Genomic DNA, 6,884 nt, shown 5'->3' with positions numbered 1-6,884 from the left:
ACTGGGCGCTGCACTTCAAAAGGGATGTGGCCAGCCTGGAGAGGGTGCAGAGGAGGGCCACTCGCTTGGTGAGAGGGCAGCGAGACAGGCCCTACGAGGAGAGACTGAAGGACCTGAACGTGATCAGCCTCAGCAAGAGGAGGCTGAGGGGGGACCTGGTGGCTGCCTACAAGCTCATCAGGGGGGATCAACAGCAAATAGGCAGAGCCCTTTTCTCCCCAGCACCACCTGGGGTGACAAGGAACAATGGTCATAAGCTGATGGCGAATAGGTTTAGGTTGGAGATCAGAAGGCAATATTTTACAGTTAGGGTGGCCAAAATCTGGAACCAACTTCCCAGGGAAGTGGTCCTCACCCCTACCTTGGGCAAATTCAAGAGAAGGTTGGATGATCACCTGTCTGGGGTCTTGTGAACCCAGCATTCATTCCTGCCTGTAGCAGGGGGTCAGGCTAGATGATCTGTTCAGGTCCCTCCTGACCCTAGCTACTATGAAACTATAAAACTATAAGATGAGCAGTTGAAAAAAGTCAGACCCCTATCCTGTGAATATTAACCTGTATCCTTGTTGTCAAGTCACTTACCCCCTACTCCAGAAGTGCAAGAAACTGACACACATACTATGACCATCATGAACTTCTATTACTGTTTGCAAAGAGCTCATTGTATCATTATGCTTGTTATAAGCACCAAGGAATAACTGTTCTATCTGATTATGACATCTGCTTTAGATCTCATCTGGACTTGCACTATAACAAATTCATGTCAGTCAGTGTGACTGTTAATACAGCTCTTTTTTCTCCAAATAGTATGAATGGTTTCTTATGCCATAATATATCTTTCCAGTTAGCAATAAGGTGCACAAAAAAAAGACTGTATGTAAAACTAAATACCAATGGGTATTTTTTCTCTCTTGTATATTAGAGAGTGTTTGTATATGTGTGTGGATATAACACACATTCTCAGTCTCTTGCATATCCTTTTTGTATAACATATTATACACACACACACACATCTTTTTCTTTGCCAATCCTTCACAGTTGAGGACGATTGTCTTTCATGAACGTCTTATCTGTGGGTCCAAAGATGGCTGATGAAGCTGATCCAGGATTGGCAGACTCTGCTGCCGCTCAGGCATGTGTTTCTGTGTGGGGTGGTTGGCTCTGGATTCTTGATTCGGTCTGTGATGCACTGCTTTCGCCACTCATGCTTTTCCTGTTGCCATTGTAAGGTTTCAAAGTACTAAGATCCTTGCAGCAGACTCTTCCTACATTTGGGGCAGTCCTGGGCAATAGCCTCCCACGAGTTGATGTTGCATTTTTTTTGAGTTGGCCTTGAGGATGTCCTTGAACCACTTTCTCTGCTCTTCTCTTGAGCACGTGCCTCGACTGAGCTGGGAGAATAAAATTTGCTTTAGGAGTCTTGAGTCGGGCATCCAGATGACGTAGTCGGGCCAGCAAAGTTGATGTCAGATGATCATCACCTTGATGTTCGTGGTCTTTGCTTGCAAAAGGACGTTAATGTTAGTGCATCTCTATTCCCACTGGATTTGAAGGATGTTCTGCAGGCAGCACATAGTACTTCTTCATGAAATGTCTCTTGTATGTTATCTAGGTCTCAGCTCCGTATAGACAGGTGGAGATCACAACCACTTGATAAACCACGAACTTGGTTTCAGATCTGATGTTGTGATCTCTGGACACCTGTTTCCTCAGGCGTCTAAAGGCTGCACTTGCACGTTTGAGGGGATGCTGATTTTCATCACTGATGTCAGCCTTCTGTGAGAGATGGCTTCCGAGGTACAGGAAATACATGTTCTCCAGAGTCTCACCCTAGATCTGAATTACTGGAGTTGCGGACAGCTCATTAAGAGCTTGCTGATGGAGGACCTTAATTTTCTGACTATTAAGTGTAGTCCCATTTTCTTGTATGCCTTGGTAAAGATGCCGATGATTGCCTGACAGTCTGCTTCCAAGTGAGCACAGACTACAGCATCATCAGCATACTAGAACTTGATGACTGAGGTTGGGGTGGTCTTGGTTTTGGCTTGGGAGTCAGCTGAGATTAACATCCCTTCAGTAGTTCAGCTCCACTCCAACTGGAAGCTTATAGGTGGTCAGATGTAGCATTGCTGTCAGGAACATGAGAAGAACGTATGCATGCACATAGATATAGACACATACACACCCAAACACACATGTATATATGCATACATTATATATATATATATATATGAGGCAGTTTCATAATAATTACATATTCATTTGGGGAAACAAAAAGTAGAAAATTAAGGTGGTAAAAGTAAAAGGAATCCTACTGGCAATACAAAGAAAACCAATTAAGTATTCAGCTTTACTGTTGAAACAAAAAGCAACCAGCTTCTTTCATTCCTATTGCATCATGTAGCTTCTCTCCAAAGGAATCAATTCTATAATAAAATGATGCAGGTAAAACATAGCTGACAGGCTGTACATAAAATGCTCTTTCACCCACAGAGCAATAAAACAGCACAAAAAAAAAAGAAAAAAAAGAAAGTACAATACGTTTAGTACTTCCTGGCTCAAACAATTTTCCTTTAAAAGTTACGTACACTGGATTGCAGTGATAGCAGTTAATGGGGGCTCATTTACATCTTTGCTATTCTTAACACAGAACTCTTGGTCAATATGTACACACTACAGTCTCAAGCATACCTACTTCGAGAGATAACCAAGAACATCGTATTCTATAAATGTTAATAAAGAGCTGTAGGTGGGATGCTGTAGGTAGGCAAAAAGGGAATATAATCATCAAGGCTTGCTCAGTGAATAGAAGAAAATACATTATGTTTATGTACTTGCCTAACAGTGATGATATCTGATTATTTAATTTGCTTTTCCAAATGCAAAGCTTAGGTCAGGGAAAAGAGAGACAGTTACCATTTCTGTTGGATACCTTAATACGATGGCCTAGTACTATAAATACTTCCTGAGCAGGTCATCTGGAACTTAAATTCTGCTATTCATTAAACAAATTAGGAGAATAGGGCAAATTATTATTATTATTATTATGACCAGATATATCTCCAGGAACAAGTGGTGGATAAGTGGCTTCTACCACTTTGTGAGAGGAGCCAGAGTTTAGGAAAAAGAGCTATGCAATGTACAGGGAAGTGAGCAGAGACCAGTATCAGGGGAACAAAGTCTGTTGGCCCCAAAGAGGAATGGCAAGTTCAGCTTACAGGATGAAAATGAACATCTCAGAGATCCATATGCAAAGTTGCTGAGCTGTCATTAGCTGAGGAGAAATACTACTAGTTTTAGTCTAAAAACAACTAACCAAGATGCTGCTTTACCATGTTTTAAGTTTAGGATACAAAAATCAACCAATACGCAACCAATCCACAGAGCATCTGTGCAGAATTCTGTGTTCTGATTAAGAGGGAACATTTCCTTCATGTTTTCCTTTAATATGAAAAAAATATGAACTTTACTTTTATTTTAAAAAGAAGGATAAACAAACTAAAAACCCTGAAATTGCTTCATTATATGAATACTTCAGCCAACACCAAGTTTACACAGGAAAGACATTGATTCAATAGGCAGTTTCTTGAAATCTAGCACAAAACACCATTCTGATTACAGTTACATACAAGGAATACAGTCCTTCCTTTTTCACATCCTTGTAACAAGGTATTTAGCAGAATTTGCAGATTTGTTGAAATCTGACAGGTCACATATGGCCTTGACTTTGCAACCTCTGGGCTGTCAACCATGTGCCTTCGCTCCTGTGCCACCCCAACCACCCAGGTATGCAGTAACCCAAGCAAAGAAGCAGGAGGCAAGAGTTACTCAACAAGATTATTTTCAACAAGTTTTCCTACTTGGTGTTTTGCTCCATATCTATTGCATTAGTCCACTGCAAATATCTTAGTCAGCCAGTATTAGTCTTTTGGTAACTAGAGAAACAAGATGCAACAATTCTCATGCTGAAGAACAAGATTCCCTTCAAAACTCCTTCCCACTGCTCACTGAAATCTTCCAAAACTTCCTCTTCACAACAGTTCCTTTCTAGAAACAGAAATCTGCATCTTAGGCCACTAAAAAGGAAATTTAAGAAACTATTTTTAATTAATCTCTACTCCTGAAGATTTTCTTTGCACAACGCTCACTTGGCACTCTTACCCACATTTCAAGTGTCCATACTTGTTGTACTTCTGGTTTAGTAAGATCTCCTAGTTAAGGGAAAACAACAGACCCCTTCAGGAGAATCTGGTAGCCTACTAAAGCTCATGCCTTTCTGAAAAAAATAATTTATAAGGTGCTAGTTTATAGGGTGCCATTCTGCCCTGTCTTCTGCATGCCCACTTAAATCAGCCAGGAACACATACCAGAATAGGAGCAAAAAACAGTCAGAAAGGATAGAAAAATCAGTTTCCCCCCTTCTCAAACATAAAAAATAAATGCAATCTCAGAATAATTCTCATCCACAAACACCAGTGCAAGTCAGAGCCACCAGGTCAAACTAGCATTCACAAAGAACATTTTTTTTTATTATAATTATCGCCCCAAAAGTTAATGCATCAATACAACAGGAGTTGGTTTTGAGATTTTAGAGAAAGTAGATCAAAACATTTATGAAGATGCAAAGATCCCAGAACACCTTACTATACAACTGCAGTAACTCAAATTGTTAACATAAAGAGAAGCCTGTACTGTGTACAATATTTCTATAACCCTATGGTTGCACTAAGCCTTTCTACTTAAGAATTAGATTTCCTCCATCACTTCTCATACCTTGCACCTCATTGTTTCTATCAAAATATTGTTCAGATACAGAAGACTAGAATTAAAGGCCAATGGAACTATTTTAGGTGGCATTACTAAACTAATATGGGATTAGTGTTAGTGTTACTATTATCTGGGAATGGAAGCATTAGACGTTACTGATCGACCTCTATTTCTGAATTATTTCTGATTCCCAAAACATGAAGACAACAAAACAAAAGCTTTTCCTTAGGGCATAGTGGGGTTTCTTGACCAAACATTTATTTTACACATCAGACTTTACCTTATAGAAACTGAAGTCACTAAAGTTGGGCAATATTTGGAACAATCTTTTTATGACTTCACCAACTGGCTGGGTTTTTTAAAATTTTATTTTGAATAGAGATTAAAAAACCCGTCTTTACAATGCTGCTGTGTGATCATCCGGTACAGGTAGAAGACTCACAAAAACCCAACTGTGAATTCAAGTAACAAGTGGTGGTTAGCAAACCCCCACCAAAATGGTCAGATGTACATACCAAGGAATGATTTACTCATCTTATCAGAATCACCTTGATTTTCTCTCACCGGTGAGCTAACCCTCATCTGAAACATGTTTACCAAGCGCATATACACAGTTAACACCTATAAACAGGAGGTGTAAACTCATTCCTTTGCAGTCCCACATTTGTTTTTAATCAGGAACCGTAAGAGAGTCTTACAGAGATTAAAAATTGGAGCAAAAACTTAAATTTAAAAAGCTCTATTTGAAAAACTACTAGGGCAAAGATGGTATTTGATAAGCTCCGCTTCCCCAAAGGACACGTATCAAAGACTTTTTAAACCATCAACAGAACGACTGGACAAAGAATTTAGGATTTTCTTAAGGATTCTTGCAAATAGTTTACCTATATCTGATATGATTTAGAATTAAGTCTCCAGAAATCAAAAGTGAACATTAAAAAAAAAATAAAAATCTTATCCACTGGGAAACCTACTCCAAAAGAACTGGGTGAGTATCTAAACCTAAGACTTTTGGTTTACATGAGCCCCTACCAGAGTCAGCTCTGAGTAGCTAGAGCTAGTTCACGGAGCCATTATTGTATAGGAAAAGGCAGGGGACAAGACCTGCAGATCTCCCTGGATGTCAAAAAAATCACTACAGGACATTCCAAGTCAATTCTCATTCTTGACCACTACTCCAATATTTAGTCAAACTCCTTATCAACACCTATTCCCCAAACAGCCTGTGTTGTATGTTTGTACATAACTTAGACACTTTCAAACGATCATTTGGTGTCAGAGCTCCATGTGTGGAGTGGGGGCAGGATGCTACTCTGGAATAGCCTAGGGCGTATGCCATACACAGCAGCTGGGGGGCTATGGAGGCGCGCAGGGTCGAGCAACCTCCTGCCCACACTCCACACATGGCTGGGGAGGCTCCAGTCTCCACACTTCTATTCCGGTGCCTCAGGACACAAACTCTATCAAATAAGCTTTTGGGGGGCAGAGATCAGAGCAGCTGTTGGGAAAGAAGGCAGGGCTTAATTTGTGACACGCCTGGCAAAAACACTGGCCACCGCTGCTGTACGGAAAGCTGCAGGAAAGCAGGGGATGGCCATTCTCTGTATGCAACACCCCCCGAGAGCACTGCTGGGTATGTGTGATAGCACACTGTGCCACATACCGATTAGTATGTGCCCAATGGCGATGCACCCAGCCCCAGCGCACGTCTGTTGGAGCTGCAGCACGTCTCGAGCGGGGGAGCTGCACTTCACGGGCTGCCAACTTCCCCTCCTTTACCTGCGGCAGGTGGGGGAGCTGGACCTGTGCCGCGCCAGCCTTACCTAGAGTTCACTTTGTACGGGACAATTTGAACAGGGATGATCCTGCCTCAGGCAGGGGGCTGGACCTCCGCAGGTCCCTCTCAGCCCCGTTTCTCTGTGACTCCAGCAAAGATGCACCCTACTGCTTCCGAACACGAAACACCGCTTTTTTTCAGCGCTCGTCTCAACTCCCAGCAGTTCAGCCGCAAGAAGCCGCCCTGCCACAACCAGAAGCGGAGCCCTGCCAGGAGCTGACAGCTGCCCACCAAATAGCCCACCACCCAAACGCCTGCCCAGCCGAGGGAGCGGAGGGGG

The sequence above is a fragment of the Alligator sinensis genome, unplaced genomic scaffold (genome assembly GCF_000455745.1).
Source record: "Alligator sinensis unplaced genomic scaffold, ASM45574v1 scaffold289_1, whole genome shotgun sequence".
In the NCBI taxonomy this organism is placed as follows: Eukaryota; Metazoa; Chordata; order Crocodylia; family Alligatoridae; genus Alligator; species Alligator sinensis.
This window is presented reverse-complemented; position numbering follows the sequence as displayed.